Genomic DNA, 23814 nt, shown 5'->3' with positions numbered 1-23814 from the left:
AACATCCACAAAAAAGTAAAACATTTTCACAAATGGCTCTGAGGCTTTTCTTTGAGCCAAGATATTGTGTTTAACTCGGTTCAGTAGAAACTTGGTTTCATAACAACACTGTATTTTACAATTGAGTTTGTAGTTTTAGCCTCATCTGTCCCTGTGGTGTTGAACTCCCAGGTTGGACTCTCTCTACATGGATACAGCACTGGTTCTCCTCTCATTGCCAGCCCCACCACTGCGATGAGCCTGCTGTCTTACCCACCCAGGACAGCGTGACACTACAGGCAATTCAACCTCCAAACCCCACCAGGCAGAGTAACAGTGCAGAAACGTGCAGATTTTGTGCTCAGCTAGGAAAATATCAAATGTTAAATTGTTTCTGAATCCATGTGTTTGAGAACACTTTGTTCCAAGGTGCATGTTGATATTTTCACTTCTTGTCCCGAAGAAGATGGAAATTCTAATTTTTGTTCAGCTGTCGCTGCAGCTTCTGGCTCCTACTATAATAAAAGCAAACCAATTACAATAAAGTAAAAACAGGTTTTAACAAACCATTCCATAGATGCCTCATACAACATTCTCAATATTACAAAATTAAGCTTTATTTTTCCAGACCACAGAAGATTTCCTCACATAAAATGGCTAGTTCCGGCTACTTCCAACTAATTATGTTACATTTTGTGTGTGCCATGTATTTTTTCTTTGCCTAATTCATGACAGGACTTCCAATGTGTAGCATATAGTACATTCTGCTCTCAGCTACTCTGGTGCAACCACATTGATTTCAGGAGCTGTGCTGAGCTCTGAATTCTGCTCCCACAACAGCATGTTTGCCCACTCTGCAGTCAGACTTGCTCTCTGTTGCACTCGTTTGGGACACAATTTCAAGAATTAGTCAAGAGGCTTGGAAAGAGCTGTCGTGGTTGTTCAACAATAGCTTGCTCCTGACAATAGCAATAACTAATCTGGGCTTTTCACTCTTGCTGACATTGTGATCACTTCTGAGTCTGCTTTTGTTGTTTTGGGGTTTTTTCTTTACAAGAGGGAGAGCTGTGGAAAGCAAAGAACATTTTTAAAAATAAATTTCAGGAGAAGTTATTATACCATGCTGTGTTATTGCACATGGTGCTTCAAAATTGGCAGCTAGGCTATGTCTTGGGATCAGGTTGTGCTGTGCTGTTTCCTAACGATTTTGCAATATAGCAAGCACTGCCTAAAGGATAATGGAGATTGTGAATGAGTGTGTTCTTGAGAGGAGAAACTCTTTATTTCACATGGCATAAGAGAAGGTGTACTTCCTAAGAGGCTAGACTGGCTATAGCTTTGTGATTCACAAAATTGACCCAGCTTTAAGTTAGAGACTAGGGCCATCCCATTTTGGATATCAGCAGGGGAAGAAGATACTTCAGTGGAAGAATCAGACTACCCTGAAACTATTAGTGAAACTTTGTCCCAGTTCCAAACAAATATTGTTTGCTCTGGTGCACAAGTTGATGTCTGTCCACTGCTGGAACAGGATAAACCACAAGAGTGCAGGTAAGTGTAAAATCAGTTTGGAACTGACCAGTGAACTGCTGGAAGTTTGCAATGAGATATTATCATGGGGGGGATCATGCTGAATGGGATAAGGTATATAACTTAAAGTTAGTGAAATTAAACTTTTTGCTTGTCATGGATATGGCTAGGATTTTCCCTGAGGAAGGAGGAGCCAAAAATGTTAGAGGCAAAAGATATTTCACCTTGTGTCTGCAAGGTATGTAGTTTTCATTGATACCTAAGTGGGAAGCAAAGGCAAAACATATAATGCCAGGGTATTGAGGAAGCCTGGCATCTATAGGGTGGGACAAATAGGAACTAATTTTCATCTTGACATCATTATTATCAGTGAGTTATTAGAGTCAATAGCTATTCTGGAGGACTGACTTTGGCTTTAAATGTCTTAGAACAAGAAGTTTGGGTTAAATGCAAAGCAGTGGAGAGCACATTTAGTGGGTTAAATGGAGTAAGCATTTACATAGCAGACATTAACTAAACGAGCATTTGGATACCACTGTGACGGATATCATCCAGACTGTAGAACTCTGCAATAGAACTGCAGGGGTAAATTTAAGCACTTTTATAAGAAAGTATTCTTGTAAAGAGAATCACAGGGTTTTTTAACCAGTCACACACATAGAAAACTGTGGCATTCAATACTGAGACAGGTTCAGAGGTAGCACAGAGGAGATCACATCCTCCTCCAAAACCAATATTCCAACAGCTTGAAAATGGGGAGAGAAACTCAGAAAAGTATGCAATATATCATTGGTTAAGTGGAATGGGAGTCCTAATACATTAATTTAAAAAAGGAAAAAACAAAAAGATATATTCCGTGTGTTCTGTTTTCTAATGTATTGGTGAGTTGTTTTGTAAACACTTTGTAAATATACCTGTACTGCATGAATGCTATGAAAGCACAGGGAAAGAGCTAGTATTATCACAGGATGGGAAGGGAAGGCTGCTCTTATTATTTGAAGAAAAAAGTATATTTTCTGATTTTCAGGTTTCAGCCTTGCCTTTTGTCCTGATCTTTAGATGTAGAAGGGACTGTCATAATCAATTTCATTCAACATCTTTATCTGAGAGTTGTATGAGGCATCCCATGCGAAGTCTTGATAAGTTTTATGTTTTGAGATTTAGTGTTTACATTCTCATACTCTTTATCTTATTTGTTTATTTAATTATAGCTTCAAAATCATTACTGCAGAGATGAATACATAATCAAGAGTGGATGAGACCTATAAGTAAGGAGATATAAGCATCTGAAAAATATTCATGTGCCAGTAATGGATGTTATACTCTCTTTCAGATCTGTTACTGCTTGTGGAAAAATTATTGTGAAGACTTGGACTTCTTGCTTTGAGATATTCAAATTAATCTGTTTGCTCTGAGCTCAATAGAGTCTCCAGAGCTGATGATTGAGGCATTATTTCAGGAATTATCTTCTGTGATCAGAAAAAAGGAGACTAATCCTAAATGAATAATGGGGGAATTGATAGTGGCAGAAGGTCCCTCCCACACCCCACCTTTCTCCAGACTTCTCAGTTTTTCTGCTGGCACAGGTTTTCCTTAGTGGATGCATAATGACTTATGCCTCATTTTTTCTTTCAGATCTTGACTATTCCCAGAATATTTAAATCAGAACATTTTAAGCCTAATATTAGCCAAGCAAGAAATGCCAGACCTCTGGAACCCCCTCCCAGGGAGCAGTCAAAATGAGGAAGACTGGCTATAGCTACTGCCTGAAAAATTTGGCACTTATCACCATTGCACATTATCTTAGCTGACATGCTCTTAGAACCTCGTCAGTGGTTTTACAGCAAAGACATAAACCCCAGCAATGACTGATGTATCCACTCTCTGAAATCAATTATATAAAAAATCCTACTCAGGCTATGAAAATAATTCTGTAATCATGGTAAAGATTGCAAAAGTCTGCTTAGGATACAGGTAAGATTGAATGTTTAGGGGTTTTTTTCTCTCTCTGCCTATCATTTTGAACATATGAGATCAGAAGGATGTAGCTGGAAGTAGGAGACAGAAAATTAATTTTGAAAAATCACTATATACTCTCTGTTCTTAACTGAAACTAAGCACACTCCAGAAGTATTCTGTTTCTTGTAGAAGTAAATGTATTGGACAAAGCCCAGAAAATTTTTCCCAAATACATTTGTATTTGCATTGTATGGGCTTAAAGGTAGTAATAAATAGGATAGATGTCTTAATGAATTGTGGATGTATTTCAAGTCCATGTGTTCCCCTGCCTGGCCCTAGTGTCATTCCCAGATCTGTCCCTATGTAAGTCTTCCATTTATTTAAAGTCATCTATTATATCAGCTTTTTTATTATGTCTGAGTCTCATTGATTGCAGCTGATCCACGATAGCTCTACTCAGAACCTGGGATTCCTCCTTGAGATCATCTCCTTGTCTGTGTTAAATTACACTTCTGACAAGTGGATGGGGGAGACAAAGCCTATGTGCTGTGAGTGCTGAGTAGGGCACGTTGCAAAAACCCAAACTGTGAATTCTAAGCCCACACTAGAGCATTTGTATTCCACAGGCTTGAACTGCAGACAGTGCTCAACTGCAATTCTGGTGCACTTTCCTGGATAAATTCCTCACGTGCCAGTAAGTCATATTTAAACTGTCATACCAGGGGTAAGCTGTGTCTAGTTTGTGGTTCAAATGGTAAATAGAGTTTTCTCTCTAAAACCCTCCTGAAATCAAGGAATTGGATTAGAAAAAAAACGGAACAGAACAAAAAAGGAACAGAATGTAAGTTCAGGAAGTCTCAAAAACAGCAGTGGTGACCTGTTTGCACCACGGCCAGGTACATGCTGGCCATGAAGAGTAAAAACTTGCTGATGATCTTTAGTAGTAAAACCTGAATAAAGTAGCTGATTGTGGATGCACCTAGGTGTAATCATGTCCAGAAAGAGGAGGAGAGGAAGGGCATCTTTCTGAACCTGAACACAGAGATAGCCCATTTTGCTGTCATCCAAGCCACTCACCCAGAGACAGCACTCGAGCACTTCTACCGATGGGGCCAGTCTTGCTCACAGAGATATCCTCACTAGCTCCAATTACCATCAAATCTGACCTGCTGGATTATCAGTGAACCTTTTTATTTCTTGCATGAAGCTGGTAATAGAAATTTTAATGATCATCAAGATTATTTGCAATACATGAAAGATATAAAGATTATCAGGTATATGGAGTACAATTAGGATTATCAGAAAAAAAGAATAAAATAGCAACTGACGTGGTTAAGCTCTTAAAAGTTCCTGATTTGCTTAACTAATAAATTATTTGCAAAAAGAAAAATATTTAGCAAGAGAAGCTACAGATAAAACCTGAAATTAAAAAGTTGAAAAAATATTAAAAGGGTATTTCCAATGTAAGAGATGGCCATAGTATCCAAGGAAAGTAGAATGTGGTGATGTAGGAAATGTCCACAGCACGTGAAGAGATCACAGAAGACCATGTAAGAAAAGTTTCAGTGCAGGAAAGGGCAGCGAGGCCACAGCACAGGGAGGTCAGGCCTGCATACATGAAAGCTGATAAATGGTAATTCAGTTTAAGGGCTGTACACCACATGTTTGATTAACTGGGACATGAAGAGAAGCAAGGAGAAAAGTAAGGTCAAAGGTGAATGAAATCTTGGGGCATGTCTGAGACTATCTTTTATTGTCTTTTGATATGAGAGAGCAGTGGATTATGATTGCCTTTAGGAAGGAGGGAGGTTGAGAACTGAAAGTCTCACTGAATTAAGACTTCCATGAAGGAGGCAGAGGGAACAGACCAAGGAAAACATGTAATGTTTTAAATTCTTCACTAGCAACTCCAGAAGGAGATATGACACAAAAGGGTTTTAGTTTGATAATGTCACATTGGAAGGCTGTAGGAATAAAACTTATATCTCTGAATGGTATGAGGATGTCATAACCACAAAATCGTTCTTCTTCTGCTATATTCCACAGTTTCATCACCAAAAACTACCATGAATAATTCAGGAAGCACTTTGACACTGGTCTCATTAATAAGACATATAATCAAGGAGATGTTTAAATAATGCTGTAGAAAAGGCAGAAGAACTCAATAAATATCTAATGTCTTAAGAAGTCAAAGAAGCACTTCCCAGCCCATCCCTAGTAAAGAAGAATGTTTAACTGAGTGCCTCTGAGGTGGGGACATTACAGAACAAATGGGTTAGGTTAATTTTTAATAAATATCAAATTACTAAGGAAATTTGGGAAGACCAAAGAGTGCTAATGTTAAGTCAATGTTCAAAAAAGGATAGTGGATTGGCTGATAAGGCTTTCAGCAGGGAGTCAGCCTGGGTCCAATAATACAAAAACTAGTGAAAGATTGAATCTATAGCAAGAGATAGGAAAATAATTTTAGGGTGTTAAAACAGCCTCGTCAAACTAATCTCTTTTTTGTACTACAAATTTGTTTGATAAAGGATGTGTGGCAGATGTTTGTAAGGTATTTGCCATAGAATCACATGACAATCTGATTAAACAAGTAGTTCTGAGAGCTAACAGAACCTGGCTTTCTAGGGAATTGTGTCTGTCTTGGTTAATTGACTGTTCAACAATATTACACTTAGATTTTCTGTTTACTCTGCATATATCAACACAGGGCTATTATTTCTTGCTGCAGGGTATTTCAAAATGACAAACATTCTGTCATCTGTAACTACAGAAACTACCGAATGGATTCAGAAATTATTGAGAGTGATATTTGAACTCTAGTAATATTTTCCTACACATATCTACTTTTATGAAACATATTTATCTTTAAGATATTTATCTTTCAGCATATGTGCTTGAAAATTGCAAACAACCTCAAAAAATATTGCAGGGGATGGGGTGAAAGCAAAAATAGGCACCTTGCTTCCATGGAAGTAAGAGTACCATGAGCTCTGCAAAATCCTAATAACAGTTGGAAACTGACAGATTTCAGAAAGCAGTGATCAATAAAAAAATTGCAAACTAATAACAATATTTCAAAAGAAACCTCTCAGATGTGAGCATTAGAAAATAGCCAACTATTTTACATGTTGAAAGAACAGTAGCAAGCATAGGGAAGTCATGGAAGACATTTATAAGGTGAACCATTAAAAATACATTTTAAGAAAACCAAGCTCAAGGTCCAAGAGCTTGGAACAAGAAAGCAAACAGTAGCATGGAACTGAGAATTGTACCTTGGAAAGCAAATAACTTCAAAAAGGGTTTAGAAAAGACTATGAAGAAGGGTAGGGGGATCATTCTATTATGGGTAATACCAGAAGAAAAGGGTTTTATATCTACACAAGGAAGGACCAACAAGCTTTTAAACTAGAGACACCTAACAGCCTACAGCATATGTCTGTGTTTATACTGGGCTCCCTAAGTGCTTGTCTTAGGAAAGAAGAAGCTTCAGAAGTCACCAAAAGCTCCTGAAATCTAAAATTTTTTATTTTCTCCTAGCAACATTGTTCCAAAGAAATCCTGTTCTTTGACATGAATTGCCAGGCTCTAGCCATGGCCGTACTCTTTGGCTGTTTTAACTGCAAGGAAGCATAGCCAAGGGCAAGGTCTCCAACTCAGGAGTTACCTAAACCCTGGACCCAAACTGCTTCGGGAATTGCTCCAGCCTTTTAACTGGGGGCATATGGGGCCATGTCTTTGCATTTTGGTTTTTTCTCAGTGACTCAGAAGTCACCGTGGTGAGCTCTGTGGACAACTCCGTGTAAGGAGATTCTGTGCAGTAATTTACCCTCCCAGAAGCACTGTACCCATACTGCAAACAGCTGTCACAGCTTTTTCCTTGAAAGGCCAGTCAGACACCATGGAACAGGGTTCTCTTAAGCCTTTGATGATGTATCTTCTGACGTGCCCTGAACAGCTCCCATGCTGACTGGGTCCCTGAATCACCTGCAGCATCCTTACCACTCCCACTTTTCTCCACGCCAATGCACAATGAAAGCCAGGGTGTAGTGAGACTCTTCACCCCAAACTCTTGTAGAATGCAAAATGTGGAAGGTTTAGCCCAGAGAGGCAAAGTTTACCTCAAAGCATCCTAATTTCCAAGAGCTTTATCAAGAAACGTGGGATTTTTCCAATTTAAGTCCAAGAAAAAAATGTCACATGTTGCAATTGCCTAAATAATGAATTAATGCACAACATTACATGCTACATATTCCTCATCATGGCAGAAATCTCTGTGTATTTCTGTATCATGCATCTTCTGGAACCTAGAGTTCATTCGTATAATCTTTCACAGATCTTATTTCCAATCCTCAAATAAGTACAAACTTCCATCCACCTTTTTGTGCTTGCATCTTCGTAGCTAATGGAATCCTGAGACATCATCTAATCAATATTCACTTATTTAATATATTCACAAGCGTAGAGTGCCATAAAAATGGAAGATTTTTTCTTTTATCCATTTAATATAATTTACTATCTGTGTATAATGTATGTTTTAAAGCACCATAATCTTAAATCTGATTATTCAGCAGACGAATGAAAGGCATATATACATGCCAGAACTATGTCTCTGACAATTTCAATTTTTCAGCAGTTTTCATTGCAATGTGAGTGTTGTTCAGATGAAGGTTGAATAAAAGGGCTTTTTCGCCTTCTCATCTTCTTTCCATCTAGAAAATATGTCACAAGTTTTTCTTTAGAAATATTATCTCATATTTGAGAATATCATACTTCAGCTGAAAAATAAAAAACTTTGAAAAACAACATCTGATAAATGGAATATCATCCTTTACATGACTAAATAAATAATTCTAGCACAGCATTTTAGCAAATGTTAGCATATCTGTCACCTTTCATCTATCCTATGATCATCAGTCACATTATCAGCAAACTTTATGGCCCTCTAGTCCTTTAGCATAAAATGTAATTATAGTATCCATTATTAGGCATCTGATAATATGAATGGGTTTAGGGGGATAACTGTCAAAATATCTCTCAGAATTTATAGTTGTGGGTAAAAATTTCTGTCTTTTTGATTTTCCACAACTTCTTTGAAATCAGAGAAAATCCTCTGTGTATTTGAGAACCCAGAATTTGCTTGTATTCTGTTTATGCATGGCACTACTGGTGTGGCTTTCCCAAATCTTAGGAATCACTAAAATCACCAGAACACTAAGTTACTAACGTATTCCAGATTAATGGGATTTACTGAAAGAAAAAATATTGCTATATAAAAAACATCAGATTTCCTCATGTTATGGCAAATGTGACATGAGGAAATCTCATCATCCTATTTATTCTATATACAAGGTTTCAAATTCATCCCACCTGTTTAATTAACAGGAGTTGGAAAATTCACTCGTAACTGTAGCTTCTTAGCTGATTACAGAGGCTTTTGGATAAAACTTGACACAAGCAAAATTCACTGGAATACAATGGCATATCCACTCTTATTTGTTAAATATTGCCTTAAGTTACCTAAATGCATGCCAAAATAGAATGCCAGATCTATGCATAACTCTAGTCTGTAGCACATGTCAAGATATGTTTTCTAAGCCATTTGATTCCCAAGCTCAGCATCTCTATTCAATTCCCTTTAGCTTCTAGCATCAACAGTGCTAAGAATCATTATTGCTTATGCTTTGTAAGTGTACTACACATTCACAGTAATGTTTTATTTGACATTCTCAGCAATATATCTGAAGGTAATAGGAGTTTCCTGACTGACAGAAATGGTCTTTGAGTTCAGTTCTAAACCAATAAAAAAATTCTTGCAACAATCATTCTGAAATTTCTGATGTCTTCCCCCACTTTTTTCAGTAGAACCGAGTCCCAGATCAATAAAAAATGTCAGGAATGTTCTAGTCAGTCCCTTATAATTTTTCAGTCACTCCTGTAACATAAAAATACAGCACTGAAAACAGTTTTACCAGCCAAGAAAGTTGTATACTTGAACTGCATTTCAATTTTGTTTTAGGTTACAAATATATTACAAATTTATTGAATTAATATCCAATTTAGGTAAATTGGGTGCCTCATAGAATAAGGGCATAAGTGCACAGCCAGAGGAAACAAAGGGTCAGCATAATCACAGACCAGGCAGTGTTTATAATGAAAAATAAAAGCCTACATGTTGGAGAAATAACAGGATTTACTTAATTTCATATTCTAATGTTGCAGGACTTTCCCTTCCTGACACCTTTGAATTCAAATAATGCATATAAAAGTGTTATCAAGATGTGTGATGACACATCCTACTTTTCTACCAAGTAATTTTCTTACCAGATTGGGTTTTTATTTGTGAATTCCTGTCTTTGACAGCTGTGTACAGCAGACTTCTGGGTGACTTGGAGCCATGGTTCCAGTGAATATAATGAGCTCTGCTCATGTACCCAGAGGGTTTGCCCTCATGCTTTCAGTGGGGTTGGCATAAAAACGAGCAGCCACTTCTTAAAGACCTTTGGAGGCTGAACAAAGAGTTCTGTTTTTGAAAATCTGTAAGCAGCTGTGGTACTGACAGAAAAGTTTATTTACTCGTGAAGAGGTGAATAAAGAGCAGAGAGGAGGACAACAGTGTAAGAGTAAAAAAAACTTACAGGCCTTTAAAGGAAAGATGTAAAACTTTAAAAAGACCAAGACAGGTCCAGAAGGAGATAACTCCTGTTCTTGGCTAACTTACCTGGACTGGGACAATTTTGGAGGCTCTCCAGGGTGCAGTTGACTCAAAATAGAACTGGGATGCTTAGAGCTAAATTGCCTCTCTTAAATATTAGTCACCATAGTCTGGTGAGTAGCACTGGTTCCCACTGACCTCACCCACTGACCAATAGCAAGGTCAATATAATTTATTTTTTATTGCTTACAAACATCATCAGATCAAGAACTGAGGTTCAGTTCTACTGAAATCTGGCATGAAAAGCCTGTTCCTTTCATGTAGGTAAGCCTTCTCTATCTGTCCAAACAAAACTACTGCCAAGAATACATGTTGGTGAAAACCTCAAAGGGCTGCAATCAGAGAAAAGTTCTGGCAAAAACAGCAAACAGAATGAGTGGGAAGGAAGGAAGTGGCGGAAGGGAGTGGTGGAAGTGGCGGAAAGAAGGAGGGAAGGAGGGAAGGAGGGAAGGAGGGAAGGAGGGAAGGAGGGAAGGAAGGAAGGAAGGAAGGAAGGAAGGAAGGAAGGAAGGAAGGAAGGAAGGAAGGAAGGAAGGAAGGAAGGAAGGAAGGAAGGAAGGAAGGAAGGAAGGAAGGAAGGAAGGAAGGAAGGAAGGAAGGAAGGAAGGAAGGAAGGAAGGAAGGAAGGACTACTCATCTAAGCAAGTATTTGCAGAATCAGCATGATCAGGAACTGAAGTTTTATTTCTAACTTCTTCAAGTACAAATAGATGACCTGAATTTACTAAATCAGAAAACCTACACATGCATATATTCATAGTATAGGGACCTTAATTGGATATCTTTTAGGGGTTTGGGGTTTTTTTTAGCGTAATATCAAATAATTAAATGAAAAATGGTGAAATTAAAATATGTCTTCTGTATGTTTGTTTAGTTTTCAAAGGAAGGCCAGGATTTTAAAATTTTATATAGACATTATATTTGCTAGGACTGGGTTTTGGGTTTTATTTTTATATTCATGTACTGTGTTTCCTTTGCTTTTTCTTTCAGTTAGTTTTGAAGGGGTTTGATGAAAATGGGCTGCCTCAGGGGACAGCCTTCCAGAATTTTATGTTTTTTTTACTTTTATTTCTAAAAAATATTTTTCCTTATGCAACCATGCAAGGGAATAATTAACTCTGTGTACTGTAGCTGACCTGCAAGTGCCTGCAAGCCTTAGTTAAAACAACAAAAAAAAGGATCCATATTGCAGGAGGTGTTGTACAAATACAAAGTAAAAACATTAATTTTGCCTGGCAGATTTCATGTATTAATTAAGAAGAAGATTCATATATATTCATTCATTCTGTTTTTCCTGCATGGAAGATGAAGCACCTCACAGGAAGGCCAAACACGTTATCTTCATTTGTAATAGAAAAAAATTTACATGGATAGTCAATGAATCTGAGCAATATTGTGTAGCAGGTCAGTGGTGAAACTGTGACTAGAGCCAGGGCTGGACTGAGCTCTGTATGATCCTCCATTTCTTTTAGCTCCTGAGATGTATCAGGTCTGAGTGCTTTATCTTTAATGTGCCCCATGCCCCAAGATTTTCTTTTCCATATTCACCTCAGTGATCTGAATAATTTCTTGTACTGCGCTGAAAATTCTGGAGCTGGCTCCTGTGCACTAAGGGGGTTTGGAAAACACTGGCATCTCCCCGAAGCAGTGCTGTGACTCCCAAGGGCCGATGTCCACTCCTCTGGATCCCAGCATAAGCCACACCCACAGAAGGGAAAGCAGAGAAGGTTTCCTTGGTTCGGAACAACCAGCAAGGAAGGACAAGCCTGAAGGGCCCACAGGCCAATTTACCAGCCAAGGGTTAAAGATGGGCCTATGGTTAGGGTTTATCAGCTAGAAATCCCTGAGCTTTAGGCACACTGCAGCTGCAAAAGGCATCCCAAGGGAAACAGAAAACTGTCACAACATGGCTGCCTCCACAGCTTTTTCCTTGGGACCATCCCTAACCCCAGGATGATTTACCTGCCTGGGGTAAGGGTCAGGGTTATGCCTAGGGTATAGGTTTTCTAAACCAGAAAGCCCTGAGCTCCAGGCACCCTGCTGCCGCAAAAGGCATCCCAGGAGAAGCGCAAAAGTGCCACAACATGGCTGCCTCCACAGCTTTTTCCTTGGGACCATCCCTAACCCTAGGCTGATTTGCCTGCCTAGGGTTACGCCTAGGGTTAGGGTTTTTGAAACCAGAAAGCCCTGAGCTCCAGGCACCCTGCTGCCGCAAAAGGCATCCCAGGAGAAGCGCAAAAGTGCCACAACATGGCTGCCTCCACAGCTTTTTCCTTGGGACCATCCCTAACCCTAGGCTGATTTGCCTGCCTAGGGTTACGCCTAGGGTTAGGGTTTTTGAAACCAGAAAGCCCTGAGCTCCAGGCACCCTGCTGCCGCAAAAGGCATCCCAGGAGAAGCGCAAAAGTGCCACAACATGGCTGCCTCCACAGCTTTTTCCTTGGGACCATCCCTAACCCTAGGCTGATTTGCCTGCCTAGGGTTACGCCTAGGGTTAGGGTTTTTGAAACCAGAAAGCCCTGAGCTCCAGGCACCCTGCTGCCGCAAAAGGCATCCCAGGAGAAGCGCAAAAGTGCCACAACATGGCTGCCTCCACAGCTTTTTCCTTGGGACCATCCCTAACCCTAGGCTGATTTGCCTGCCTAGGGTTACGCCTAGGGTTAGGGTTTTTGAAACCAGAAAGCCCTGAGCTCCAGGCACCCTGCTGCCGCAAAAGGCATCCCAGGAGAAGCGCAAAAGTGCCACAACATGGCTGCCTCCACAGCTTTTTCCTTGGGACCATCCCTAACCCTAGGCTGATTTGCCTGCCTAGGGTTAGGGTTAGGGTTCGGGTTTTTGAAACCAGAAAGCCCTGAGCTCCAGGCACCCTGCTGCCGCAAAAGGCATCCCAGGAGAAGCGCAAAAGTGCCACAACATGGCTGCCTCCACAGCTTTTTCCTTGGGACCATCCCTAACCCTAGGCTGATTTGCCTGCCTAGGGTTACGCCTAGGGTTACGCCTAGGGTTAGGGTTTTTGAAACCAGAAAGCCCTGAGCTCCAGGCACCCTGCTGCCGCAAAAGGCATCCCAGGAGAAGCGCAAAAGTGCCACAACATGGCTGCCTCCACAGCTTTTTCCTTGGGACCATCCCTAACCCTAGGCTGATTTGCCTGCCTAGGGTTACGCCTAGGGTTAGGGTTTTTGAAACCAGAAAGCCCTGAGCTCCAGGCACCCTGCTGCCGCAAAAGGCATCCCAGGAGAAGCGCAAAAGTGCCACAACATGGCTGCCTCCACAGCTTTTTCCTTGGGACCATCCCTAACCCTAGGCTGATTTGCCTGCCTAGGGTTACGCCTAGGGTTAGGGTTTTTGAAACCAGAAAGCCCTGAGCTCCAGGCACCCTGCTGCCGCAAAAGGCATCCCAGGAGAAGCGCAAAAGTGCCACAACATGGCTGCCTCCACAGCTTTTTCCTTGGGACCATCCCTAACCCTAGGCTGATTTGCCTGCCTAGGGTTACGCCTAGGGTTAGGGTTTTTGAAACCAGAAAGCCCTGAGCTCCAGGCACCCTGCTGCCGCAAAAGGCATCCCAGGAGAAGCGCAAAAGTGCCACAACATGGCTGCCTCCACAGCTTTTTCCTTGGGACCATCCCTAACCCTAGGCTGATTTGCCTGCCTAGGGTTACGCCTAGGGTTAGGGTTTTTGAAACCAGAAAGCCCTGAGCTCCAGGCACCCTGCTGCCGCAAAAGGCATCCCAGGAGAAGCGCAAAAGTGCCACAACATGGCTGCCTCCACAGCTTTTTCCTTGGGACCATCCCTAACCCTAGGCTGATTTGCCTGCCTAGGGTTACGCCTAGGGTTAGGGTTTTTGAAACCAGAAAGCCCTGAGCTCCAGGCACCCTGCTGCCGCAAAAGGCATCCCAGGAGAAGCGCAAAAGTGCCACAACATGGCTGCCTCCACAGCTTTTTCCTTGGGACCATCCCTAACCCTAGGCTGATTTGCCTGCCTAGGGTTACGCCTAGGGTTAGGGTTTTTGAAACCAGAAAGCCCTGAGCTCCAGGCACCCTGCTGCCGCAAAAGGCATCCCAGGAGAAGCGCAAAAGTGCCACAACATGGCTGCCTCCACAGCTTTTTCCTTGGGACCATCCCTAACCCTAGGCTGATTTGCCTGCCTAGGGTTACGCCTAGGGTTAGGGTTTTTGAAACCAGAAAGCCCTGAGCTCCAGGCACCCTGCTGCCGCAAAAGGCATCCCAGGAGAAGCGCAAAAGTGCCACAACATGGCTGCCTCCACAGCTTTTTCCTTGGGACCATCCCTAACCCTAGGCTGATTTGCCTGCCTAGGGTTACGCCTAGGGTTAGGGTTTTTGAAACCAGAAAGCCCTGAGCTCCAGGCACCCTGCTGCCGCAAAAGGCATCCCAGGAGAAGCGCAAAAGTGCCACAACATGGCTGCCTCCACAGCTTTTTCCTTGGGACCATCCCTAACCCTAGGCTGATTTGCCTGCCTAGGGTTACGCCTAGGGTTAGGGTTTTTGAAACCAGAAAGCCCTGAGCTCCAGGCACCCTGCTGCCGCAAAAGGCATCCCAGGAGAAGCGCAAAAGTGCCACAACATGGCTGCCTCCACAGCTTTTTCCTTGGGACCATCCCTAACCCTAGGCTGATTTGCCTGCCTAGGGTTACGCCTAGGGTTAGGGTTTTTGAAACCAGAAAGCCCTGAGCTCCAGGCACCCTGCTGCCGCAAAAGGCATCCCAGGAGAAGCGCAAAAGTGCCACAACATGGCTGCCTCCACAGCTTTTTCCTTGGGACCATCCCGAACCCTAGGCTGATTTGCCTGCCTAGGGTTACGCCTAGGGTTAGGGTTTTTGAAACCAGAAAGCCCTGAGCTCCAGGCACCCTGCTGCCGCAAAAGGCATCCCAGGAGAAGCGCAAAAGTGCCACAACATGGCTGCCTCCACAGCTTTTTCCTTGGGACCATCCCTAACCCTAGGCTGATTTGCCTGCCTAGGGTTACGCCTAGGGTTAGGGTTTTTGAAACCAGAAAGCCCTGAGCTCCAGGCACCCTGCTGCCGCAAAAGGCATCCCAGGAGAAGCGCAAAAGTGCCACAACATGGCTGCCTCCACAGCTTTTTCCTTGGGACCATCCCTAACCCTAGGCTGATTTGCCTGCCTAGGGTTACGCCTAGGGTTAGGGTTTTTGAAACCAGAAAGCCCTGAGCTCCAGGCACCCTGCTGCCGCAAAAGGCATCCCAGGAGAAGCGCAAAAGTGCCACAACATGGCTGCCTCCACAGCTTTTTCCTTGGGACCATCCCTAACCCTAGGCTGATTTGCCTGCCTAGGGTTACGCCTAGGGTTAGGGTTTTTGAAACCAGAAAGCCCTGAGCTCCAGGCACCCTGCTGCCGCAAAAGGCATCCCAGGAGAAGCGCAAAAGTGCCACAACATGGCTGCCTCCACAGCTTTTTCCTTGGGACCATCCCTAACCCTAGGCTGATTTGCCTGCCTAGGGTTAGGGTTAGGGTTCGGGTTTTTGAAACCAGAAAGCCCTGAGCTCCAGGCACCCTGCTGCCGCAAAAGGCATCCCAGGAGAAGCGCAAAAGTGCCACAACATGGCTGCCTCCACAGCTTTTTCCTTGGGACCATCCCTAACCCTAGGCTGATTTGCCTGCCTAGGGTTACGCCTAGGGTTACGCCTAGGGTTAGGGTTTTTGAAACCAGAAAGCCCTGAGCTCCAGGCACCCTGCTGCCGCAAAAGGCATCCCAGGAGAAGCGCAAAAGTGCCACAACATGGCTGCCTCCACAGCTTTTTCCTTGGGACCATCCCTAACCCTAGGCTGATTTGCCTGCCTAGGGTTACGCCTAGGGTTAGGGTTTTTGAAACCAGAAAGCCCTGAGCTCCAGGCACCCTGCTGCCGCAAAAGGCATCCCAGGAGAAGCGCAAAAGTGCCACAACATGGCTGCCTCCACAGCTTTTTCCTTGGGACCATCCCTAACCCTAGGCTGATTTGCCTGCCTAGGGTTACGCCTAGGGTTAGGGTTTTTGAAACCAGAAAGCCCTGAGCTCCAGGCACCCTGCTGCCGCAAAAGGCATCCCAGGAGAAGCGCAAAAGTGCCACAACATGGCTGCCTCCACAGCTTTTTCCTTGGGACCATCCCTAACCCTAGGCTGATTTGCCTGCCTAGGGTTACGCCTAGGGTTAGGGTTTTTGAAACCAGAAAGCCCTGAGCTCCAGGCACCCTGCTGCCGCAAAAGGCATCCCAGGAGAAGCGCAAAAGTGCCACAACATGGCTGCCTCCACAGCTTTTTCCTTGGGACCATCCCTAACCCTAGGCTGATTTGCCTGCCTAGGGTTACGCCTAGGGTTAGGGTTTTTGAAACCAGAAAGCCCTGAGCTCCAGGCACCCTGCTGCCGCAAAAGGCATCCCAGGAGAAGCGCAAAAGTGCCACAACATGGCTGCCTCCACAGCTTTTTCCTTGGGACCATCCCTAACCCTAGGCTGATTTGCCTGCCTAGGGTTACGCCTAGGGTTAGGGTTTTTGAAACCAGAAAGCCCTGAGCTCCAGGCACCCTGCTGCCGCAAAAGGCATCCCAGGAGAAGCGCAAAAGTGCCACAACATGGCTGCCTCCACAGCTTTTTCCTTGGGACCATCCCTAACCCTAGGCTGATTTGCCTGCCTAGGGTTACGCCTAGGGTTAGGGTTTTTGAAACCAGAAAGCCCTGAGCTCCAGGCACCCTGCTGCCGCAAAAGGCATCCCAGGAGAAGCGCAAAAGTGCCACAACATGGCTGCCTCCACAGCTTTTTCCTTGGGACCATCCCGAACCCTAGGCTGATTTGCCTGCCTAGGGTTACGCCTAGGGTTAGGGTTTTTGAAACCAGAAAGCCCTGAGCTCCAGGCACCCTGCTGCCGCAAAAGGCATCCCAGGAGAAGCGCAAAAGTGCCACAACATGGCTGCCTCCACAGCTTTTTCCTTGGGACCATCCCTAACCCTAGGCTGATTTGCCTGCCTAGGGTTACGCCTAGGGTTAGGGTTTTTGAAACCAGAAAGCCCTGAGCTCCAGGCACCCTGCTGCCGCAAAAGGCATCCCAGGAGAAGCGCAAAAGTGCCACAACATGGCTGCCTCCACAGCTTTTTCCTTGGGACCATCCCTAACCCTAGGCTGATTTGCCTGCCTAGGGTTAGGGTTAGGGTTCGGGTTTTTGAAACCAGAAAGCCCTGAGCTCCAGGCACCCTGCTGCCGCAAAAGGCATCCCAGGAGAAGCGCAAAAGTGCCACAACATGGCTGCCTCCACAGCTTTTTCCTTGGGACCATCCCTAACCCTAGGCTGATTTGCCTGCCTAGGGTTACGCCTAGGGTTAGGGTTTTTGAAACCAGAAAGCCCTGAGCTCCAGGCACCCTGCTGCCGCAAAAGGCATCCCAGGAGAAGCGCAAAAGTGCCACAACATGGCTGCCTCCACAGCTTTTTCCTTGGGACCATCCCTAACCCTAGGCTGATTTGCCTGCCTAGGGTTACGCCTAGGGTTCGGGTTTTTGAAACCAGAAAGCCCTGAGCTCCAGGCACCCTGCTGCCGCAAAAGGCATCCCAGGAGAAGCGCAAAAGTGCCACAACATGGCTGCCTCCACAGCTTTTTCCTTGGGACCATCCCTAACCCTAGGCTGATTTGCCTGCCTAGGGTTACGCCTAGGGTTAGGGTTTTTGAAACCAGAAAGCCCTGAGCTCCAGGCACCCTGCTGCCGCAAAAGGCATCCCAGGAGAAGCGCAAAAGTGCCACAACATGGCTGCCTCCACAGCTTTTTCCTTGGGACCATCCCTAACCCTAGGCTGATTTGCCTGCCTAGGGTTACGCCTAGGGTTAGGGTTTTTGAAACCAGAAAGCCCTGAGCTCCAGGCACCCTGCTGCCGCAAAAGGCATCCCAGGAGAAGCGCAAAAGTGCCACAACATGGCTGCCTCCACAGCTTTTTCCTTGGGACCATCCCTAACCCTAGGCTGATTTGCCTGCCTAGGGTTACGCCTAGGGTTAGGGTTTTTGAAACCAGAAAGCCCTGAGCTCCAGGCACCCTGCTGCCGCAAAAGGCATCCCAGGAGAAGCGCAAAAGTGCCACAACATGGCTGCCTCCACAGCTTTTTCCTTGGGACCATCCCTAACCCTAGGCTGATTTGCCTGCCTAGGGTTACGCCTAGGGTTAGGGTTTTTGAAACCAGAAAGCCCTGAGCTCCAGGCACCCTGCTGCCGCAAAAGGCATCCCAGGAGAAGCGCAAAAGTGCCACAACATGGCTGCCTCCACAGCTTTTTCCTTGGGACCATCCCTAACCCTAGGCTGATTTGCCTGCCTAGGGTTACGCCTAGGGTTAGGGTTTTTGAAACCAGAAAGCCCTGAGCTCCAGGCACCCTGCTGCCGCAAAAGGCATCCAGGAGAAGCGCAAAAGTGCCACAACATGGCTGCCTCCACAGCTTTTTCCTTGGGACCATCCCTAACCTAGGCTGATTTGCCTGCCTAGGGTTACGCCTAGGGTTAGGGTTTTTGAAACCAGAAAGCCCTGAGCTCCAGGCACCCTGCTGCCGCAAAAGGCATCCCAGGAGAAGCGCAAAAGTGCCACAACATGGCTGCCTCCACAGCTTTTTCCTTGGGACCATCCCTAACCCTAGGCTGATTTGCCTGCCTAGGGTTACGCCTAGGGTTAGGGTTTTTGAAACCAGAAAGCCCTGAGCTCCAGGCACCCTGCTGCCGCAAAAGGCATCCCAGGAGAAGCGCAAAAGTGCCACAACATGGCTGCCTCCACAGCTTTTTCCTTGGGACCATCCCTAACCCTAGGCTGATTTGCCTGCCTAGGGTTACGCCTAGGGTTAGGGTTTTTGAAACCAGAAAGCCCTGAGCTCCAGGCACCCTGCTGCCGCAAAAGGCATCCCAGGAGAAGCGCAAAAGTGCCACAACATGGCTGCCTCCACAGCTTTTTCCTTGGGACCATCCCTAACCCTAGGCTGATTTGCCTGCCTAGGGTTAGGGTAGGGTTACGCCTAGGGTTAGGGTTTTGAAACCAGAAAGCCCTGAGCTCCAGGCACCCTGCTGCCGCAAAAGGCATCCCAGGAGAAGCGCAAAAGTGCCACAACATGGCTGCCTCCACAGCTTTTTCCTTGGGACCATCCCTAACCCTAGGCTGATTTGCCTGCCTAGGGTTACGCCTAGGGTTAGGGTTTTTGAAACCAGAAAGCCCTGAGCTCCAGGCACCCTGCTGCCGCAAAAGGCATCCCAGGAGAAGCGCAAAAGTGCCACAACATGGCTGCCTCCACAGCTTTTTCCTTGGGACCATCCCTAACCCTAGGCTGATTTGCCTGCCTAGGGTTACGCCTAGGGTTAGGGTTTTTGAACCAGAAAGCCCTGAGCTCCAGGCACCCTGCTGCCGCAAAAGGCATCCCAGGAGAAGCGCAAAAGTGCCACAACATGGCTGCCTCCACAGCTTTTTCCTTGGGACCATCCCTAACCCTAGGCTGATTTGCCTGCCTAGGGGTTACGCCTAGGGTTAGGGTTTTTGAAACCAGAAAGCCCTGAGCTCCAGGCACCCTGCTGCCGCAAAAGGCATCCCAGGAGAAGCGCAAAAGTGCCACAACATGGCTGCCTCCACAGCTTTTTCCTTGGGACCATCCCTAACCCTAGGCTGATTTGCCTGCCTAGGGTTACGCCTAGGGTTAGGGTTTTTGAAACCAGAAAGCCCTGAGCTCCAGGCACCCTGCTGCCGCAAAAGGCATCCCAGGAGAAGCGCAAAAGTGCCACAACATGGCTGCCTCCACAGCTTTTTCCTTGGGACCATCCCTAACCCTAGGCTGATTTGCCTGCCTAGGGTTACGCCTAGGGTTAGGGTTTTTGAAACCAGAAAGCCCTGAGCTCCAGGCACCCTGCTGCCGCAAAAGGCATCCCAGGAGAAGCGCAAAAGTGCCACAACATGGCTGCCTCCACAGCTTTTTCCTTGGGACCATCCCTAACCCTAGGCTGATTTGCCTGCCTAGGGTTACGCCTAGGGTTAGGGTTTTTGAAACCAGAAAGCCCTGAGCTCCAGGCACCCTGCTGCCGCAAAAGGCATCCCAGGAGAAGCGCAAAAGTGCCACAACATGGCTGCCTCCACAGCTTTTTCCTTGGGACCATCCCTAACCCTAGGCTGATTTGCCTGCCTAGGGTTACGCCTAGGGTTAGGGTTTTTGAAACCAGAAAGCCCTGAGCTCCAGGCACCCTGCTGCCGCAAAAGGCATCCCAGGAGAAGCGCAAAAGTGCCACAACATGGCTGCCTCCACAGCTTTTTCCTTGGGACCATCCCTAACCCTAGGCTGATTTGCCTGCCTAGGGTTACGCCTAGGGTTAGGGTTTTTGAAACCAGAAAGCCCTGAGCTCCAGGCACCCTGCTGCCGCAAAAGGCATCCCAGGAGAAGCGCAAAAGTGCCACAACATGGCTGCCTCCACAGCTTTTTCCTTGGGACCATCCCTAACCCTAGGCTGATTTGCCTGCCTAGGGTTACGCTAGGGTTCGGGTTTTTGAAACCAGAAAGCCCTGAGCTCCAGGCACCCTGCTGCCGCAAAAGGCATCCAGGAGAAGCGCAAAAGTGCCACAACATGGCTGCCTCCACAGCTTTTTCCTTGGGACCATCCCTAACCCTAGGCTGATTTGCCTGCCTAGGGTTACGCCTAGGGTTCGGGTTTTTGAAACCAGAAAGCCCTGAGCTCCAGGCACCCTGCTGCCGCAAAAGGCATCCCAGGAGAAGCGCAAAAGTGCCACAACATGGCTGCCTCCACAGCTTTTTCCTTGGGACCATCCCTAACCCTAGGCTGATTTGCCTGCCTAGGGTTACGCCTAGGGTTAGGGTTTTTGAAACCAGAAAGCCCTGAGCTCCAGGCACCCTGCTGCCGCAAAAGGCATCCCAGGAGAAGCGCAAAAGTGCCACAACATGGCTGCCTCCACAGCTTTTTCCTTGGGACCATCCCTAACCCTAGGCTGATTTGCCTGCCTAGGGTTACGCCTAGGGTTAGGGTTTTTGAAACCAGAAAGCCCTGAGCTCCAGGCACCCTGCTGCCGCAAAAGGCATCCCAGGAGAAGCGCAAAAGTGCCACAACATGGCTGCCTCCACAGCTTTTTCCTTGGGACCATCCCTAACCCTAGGCTGATTTGCCTGCCTAGGGTTACGCCTAGGGTTAGGGTTTTTGAAACCAGAAAGCCCTGAGCTCCAGGCACCCTGCTGCCGCAAAAGGCATCCCAGGAGAAGCGCAAAAGTGCCACAACATGGCTGCCTCCACAGCTTTTTCCTTGGGGACCATCCCTAACCCTAGGCTGATTTGCCTGCCTAGGGTTACGCCTAGGGTTCGGGTTTTTGAAACCAGAAAGCCCTGAGCTCCAGGCACCCTGCTGCCGCAAAAGGCATCCCAGGAGAAGCGCAAAAGTGCCACAACATGGCTGCCTCCACAGCTTTTTCCTTGGGACCATCCCTAACCCTAGGCTGATTTGCCTGCCTAGGGTTACGCCTAGGGTTAGGGTTTTTGAAACCAGAAAGCCCTGAGCTCCAGGCACCCTGCTGCCGCAAAAGGCATCCCAGGAGAAGCGCAAAAGTGCCACAACATGGCTGCCTCCACAGCTTTTTCCTTGGGACCATCCCTAACCCTAGGCTGATTTGCCTGCCTAGGGTTACGCCTAGGGTTAGGGTTTTTGAAACCAGAAAGCCCTGAGCTCCAGGCACCCTGCTGCCGCAAAAGGCATCCCAGGAGAAGCGCAAAAGTGCCACAACATGGCTGCCTCCACAGCTTTTTCCTTGGGACCATCCCTAACCCTAGGCTGATTTGCCTGCCTAGGGTTACGCCTAGGGTTAGGGTTTTTGAAACCAGAAAGCCCTGAGCTCCAGGCACCCTGCTGCCGCAAAAGGCATCCCAGGAGAAGCGCAAAAGTGCCACAACATGGCTGCCTCCACAGCTTTTTCCTTGGGACCATCCCTAACCCTAGGCTGATTTGCCTGCCTAGGGTTACGCCTAGGGTTAGGGTTTTTGAAACCAGAAAGCCCTGAGCTCCAGGCACCCTGCTGCCGCAAAAGGCATCCCAGGAGAAGCGCAAAAGTGCCACAACATGGCTGCCTCCACAGCTTTTTCCTTGGGACCATCCCTAACCCTAGGCTGATTTGCCTGCCTAGGGTTACGCCTAGGGTTAGGGTTTTTGAAACCAGAAAGCCCTGAGCTCCAGGCACCCTGCTGCCGCAAAAGGCATCCCAGGAGAAGCGCAAAAGTGCCACAACATGGCTGCCTCCACAGCTTTTTCCTTGGGACCATCCCTAACCCTAGGCTGATTTGCCTGCCTAGGGTTACGCCTAGGGTTAGGGTTTTTGAAACCAGAAAGCCCTGAGCTCCAGGCACCCTGCTGCCGCAAAAGGCATCCCAGGAGAAGCGCAAAAGTGCCACAACATGGCTGCCTCCACAGCTTTTTCCTTGGGACCATCCCTAACCCTAGGCTGATTTGCCTGCCTAGGGTTAGCGCCTAGGGTTAGGGTTTTTGAAACCAGAAAGCCCTGAGCTCCAGGCACCCTGCTGCCGCAAAAGGCATCCCAGGAGAAGCGCAAAAGTGCCACAACATGGCTGCCTCCACAGCTTTTTCCTTGGGACCATCCCTAACCCTAGGCTGATTTGCCTGCCTAGGGTTACGCCTAGGGTTAGGGTTTTTGAAACCAGAAAGCCCTGAGCTCCAGGCACCCTGCTGCCGCAAAAGGCATCCCAGGAGAAGCGCAAAAGTGCCACAACATGGCTGCCTCCACAGCTTTTTCCTTGGGACCATCCCTAACCCTAGGCTGATTTGCCTGCCTAGGGTTACGCCTAGGGTTACGCCTAGGGTTAGGGTTTTTGAAACCAGAAAGCCCTGAGCTCCAGGCACCCTGCTGCCGCAAAAGGCATCCCAGGAGAAGCGCAAAAGTGCCACAACATGGCTGCCTCCACAGCTTTTTCCTTGGGACCATCCCTAACCCTAGGCTGATTTGCCTGCCTAGGGTTACGCCTAGGGTTAGGGTTTTTGAAACCAGAAAGCCCTGAGCTCCAGGCACCCTGCTGCCGCAAAAGGCATCCCAGGAGAAGCGCAAAAGTGCCACAACATGGCTGCCTCCACAGCTTTTTCCTTGGGACCATCCCTAACCCTAGGCTGATTTGCCTGCCTAGGGTTACGCCTAGGGTTAGGGTTTTTGAAACCAGAAAGCCCTGAGCTCCAGGCACCCTGCTGCCGCAAAAGGCATCCCAGGAGAAGCGCAAAAGTGCCACAACATGGCTGCCTCCACAGCTTTTTCCTTGGGACCATCCCTAACCCTAGGCTGATTTGCCTGCCTAGGGTTACGCCTAGGGTTAGGGTTTTTGAAACCAGAAAGCCCTGAGCTCCAGGCACCCTGCTGCCGCAAAAGGCATCCCAGGAGAAGCGCAAAAGTGCCACAACATGGCTGCCTCCACAGCTTTTTCCTTGGGACCATCCCTAACCCTAGGCTGATTTGCCTGCCTAGGGTTACGCCTAGGGTTAGGGTTTTTGAAACCAGAAAGCCCTGAGCTCCAGGCACCCTGCTGCCGCAAAAGGCATCCCAGGAGAAGCGCAAAAGTGCCACAACATGGCTGCCTCCACAGCTTTTTCCTTGGGACCATCCCTAACCCTAGGCT

Source organism: Agelaius tricolor, unplaced genomic scaffold (assembly GCF_023055355.1).
Source record: "Agelaius tricolor isolate 1412-34295 unplaced genomic scaffold, bAgeTri1.0.p SCAF_26, whole genome shotgun sequence".
Taxonomy (NCBI): domain Eukaryota; kingdom Metazoa; phylum Chordata; class Aves; order Passeriformes; family Icteridae; genus Agelaius; species Agelaius tricolor.
The sequence above is the reverse complement of the archived record's forward strand: the minus strand, read 5'-3'. Positions refer to the sequence as shown.